Below are 4,000 nucleotides of genomic sequence, written 5' to 3'. Positions count from 1 at the left end.
TTACTATATAAGAGTATAAGTTTATATAGTTTAAGAATATTTAAATAGTTACTATTAATAAAGCTTACTACTAGCTTCTAATAAAATAGACTATAAAGGAGATTTCTCTTCTTAACTATATATTAGTTAATAATATTAATCTCTATACCTAAGTTATATAGTGCGTAGAGAAGTATTATAGACCTATTAAACCCTTATAGGATTATAGTAACTTTAATATAAGTTTATTTCCCTTTTAACTCTAGCCTTAGCTATAATTAGAAAAGATTTATAATTAGAGCTTTTTTTTTTTTAGGCCTTAGCTCTTTAAGTTTTAGAGTTAGTTAGTATTAGTTTTCTAATTTAGTTTCTACTAACTCTTCTTTTTATTATCTTAATTATTACTAGTATTTACTACTTACCTACTGCCCTAGTTCTAGGCCTAGAGTAAAGTACTAGTAAATTAGTCCTAGTACTATAAGGGCACTATAAATAGGTAATTAAGATATAGGATAAATAAGTATTTATTAAGAGATTAGATAAATCCTTAGAGTATAAGCCTTAGGGATTTATAAGTACTATATACTAGAGCTCTAAGGGCCTTATACTCTTAGCCTAGAGGTCTACTAAAGGTAGGCTAACAGAAGCTTAAATAGAAATACCTATAATAGAGCCTTTCTTCTTCTTATAGTTTATTCTAAACTGCTAGAATTTTTAGAGTAAATAAATAGGTATTTAATTTATATAGTTACTTTAATTAAACTCTATAAAAACCTCCTATAAAGAGAAAATAGTTTAGAAGAAATTTAGTACTAAATTATTTAAGTTCTTTCTAGGCTAGTTCTTAGATCTAGCCTAGAGGCCTACTATACTAGGCCTATATTTTTATTACTAAGTCTTTATAACTTTAGTAAGCGTAGCTTAGTTTATTATAGGTAACTGCTAGGCCTCTATAGAGGGTCCTATTTACTATTATTCTTAGATTATAATTCTTAGAAGTATAGTTATACTTACTGCGTATTATTATTAGTAACTTTGTATTTATAAGTTTTACCTTATTAAGTGCCTATTAACTATATAGATAGTTTATTAGACTCTGTTACTTTCCTAGCTCTGTTCTAGAGGCTTTATAATATATAATTATATAAAGTAAGAGCTTAATATAGAGTTTACTTATAATAATTTATTATTTACTTACTTTATTATTATAGTTAGTATTTATACTAACTTATATAATTATTTACAGGCTAGCATTATTCTTATAAGGTATATTACTAGTAGCCTTCTTAAAGGTTTATTCTGTATAGGTAGTACTTACTTTAATATTAGTACCTATTATACTTTCTATAAAGTTTATAACTATAGTTCTTCTATAAGAGTCTATTAGCTCTCTATAAGTAGTCTACTAGGTATAGTTCTAGTATTTTAGGTAGTATTTATTATTTATTTATATTATAATAACTTTTTACTATTATTAGTATATGTAAAGTAAGGTAAAGCAGTATAGTATTATAGTAGTCCTAGAGGGCCTGTATATATATACTAGATAGGTATAAAATACCTATATATTACTTTATAACTCTAATATTACTATAATAACCTTCTTTTTATTAACTTACTATACTTCTGCTTTTTTATATTAGTAATATGCCTCTACTTAAGTAAATCTACTAGCTCTTTACTAGTATAGCCTCTTAGCCTACTTTTACTTACTTCTAGTATATAAGCTATATTAACTTTCTTACTACTACCTCTTAAAAGTACCTTTTTAATAGTACTATTATATTATTTTTTAAGCTATAGTAGGGTAATAAGCTGTACTATAAATATAAGGCTAGTTAAGGTATCTATAGTAGTTATTCTAATACTAAGACTAAAAGTTATACTAAGGTAAGTTTCCTATTCTATTCTATTTATACCTTATTTATTACTAACTCTAATAGATTTTGCCTAAGTTCTATTATACTATTAATATTCTTAACTACTACCTTAAGTATACTTTATATAAGACTTAGGAGTTTACTAGCTTTATATCTACTACTAACTCTAATATACTCTTTATAGATAACTAGATATAAGCTAACTAGATAAATACTTATACTTATACTAAGGCTTATTATAAGAGTTTCCTTAAGTATAATTATACTAAGTGCTATACTATTACTAATAGTAGTCTCTCTACTATAGCTTTTAGTTAGGCTTATTAAGTTTCTACTTAGTATAACTTAAAGTAATATAAAGTTAGTCTACTATTATTCTAGTATTTTTCTATTACTAATCTATTCTAGTTAGGTCTTAGTACTGCTAGCCTATATTATTCTAATAATATTATTATTTATACTTCTATAGAGGTTTACTTCTTACGTAATAGCGCTTCTAAGAATATTAACTAGTACTTCTACTACTACAGTACTAATATTCCTAATACTAAGAAGAAGAAGATTTTATTTTTACTATTACTCTAGAAGTATCTTTATTTAGTAGCTCTCTATACTTCTAGTTAGAAGGTAGCTAGTAGTACTTTTAGAAAGGCTCCTACTACTAGCTTTTCTAGTTCTCTAATAGCTAAGTATAACTCTAGTAGTATTAGTTCTAACTTTATAGTATTTTAATAAGTAACTATAAAAGTTTTCTTAGTAGATATATATTTTAGTTTCTTTAGATAGTATAAGAAATAATAATTGTAATTTTCTATCTTTACTAAGGCCTATATTATTTTATACTAGTTTATAATTTTAGTTTTAAAGGTAATTACTATACTATAGCTTTAGCTTTCTTTTTCTTCTTTCTTTTAAATATTCTTTTTAGGATATTCTTATTTCTACTTTAGTAGATTATTAACTTCTAGATCTAGTAGAGCCTCTACCTTCTACCTATATCCTCTAGGCAGCCTATAGGTACTCTAAGATATATCTTATAGGTTTACTAGATAGTCTTAGAAGATTTTATTATAGTAATTAAAATGCTTAAGTAGTTTTTAGGTAGTATTCTTATTAAACTAACCTAGCTACTTTACTTTATACTTTTACCTTTAGGTAGTAGTATTATAGTATTCTATAATTTCTTTAACCTTATACTTATTTTTAGGTAGAGTATTCTTTAGAAGTTATATAGGCTTTAGCTAGAAACTTTTCTTAGTAAGAAGTTCTTACTATAGTTTAAGTAATAATATATTAAATACTAGATATATATACTCTATAGAGAGTAGTAGTACTAGTTTATAAGCTAATTTCCTAATATACTTTATAATTATAAAGGGCCTAAGGTACCTAGTATTAAATTTCTTTAAAGGCTACCTAGTAGTAATATTTTTTACTTAGAGAAGTACCTACTTACCTTTAGTATAGTATTTCTTAGAGTACTTAGTATTATACTATTTTATTATACCTTTCTAGGTATACTTAAGGCTCTACTTTACCTCTTTTTATATTTCTTACTATTAAGTAAGTTTCCTAGTAACTTACTAGTAGAGCTCTAGCGCCTTTATATTCTTATTCTAGACTTTAGAAGGTTACCTTAACTAGTGCTTATTTAGAATTCTATTAAAGCCTTTTAGGTTTAACCTAAATACTACCTTAATAAAGTATTCTCTATATATAGAGTATACTTTAGAGTTATATATATATTTAGTATATAGTAATAATAGGACCTAGTTATCCTACTTATAGTTTATATAGATACGTAGGTATATTTTAAGCTTCTAGTTTAGCCTTTTAGTCTAACTATTAGTCTAGAAGTAGAATACTATACTTAGGTAATAGTTAATTTTAAGGTAGTAGTATATATCTAACTAGAATTAACTAGTAAATACTAAGCTATAATCTAATAGTAAAGTATTTAGAAGTTCTTATTTTAAGAATACTTATTTAAGAAGTAGTTTAGCTACTTTCTAAAATAAGATTATTTTAGTTATAAAGAGGTAGTAGATATACTTACTAAACCTATCTACTAATACTAGAATTAAATTATATATATTCCCTAGGTTATCTTTTAACTTAGGTAAGTTAGTAATAAAGTCTAA

This window comes from Dothidotthia symphoricarpi, assembly GCF_010015815.1.
Source record: "Dothidotthia symphoricarpi CBS 119687 unplaced genomic scaffold P153scaffold_3, whole genome shotgun sequence".
In the NCBI taxonomy this organism is placed as follows: domain Eukaryota; kingdom Fungi; phylum Ascomycota; class Dothideomycetes; order Pleosporales; family Dothidotthiaceae; genus Dothidotthia; species Dothidotthia symphoricarpi.
This window is presented reverse-complemented; position numbering follows the sequence as displayed.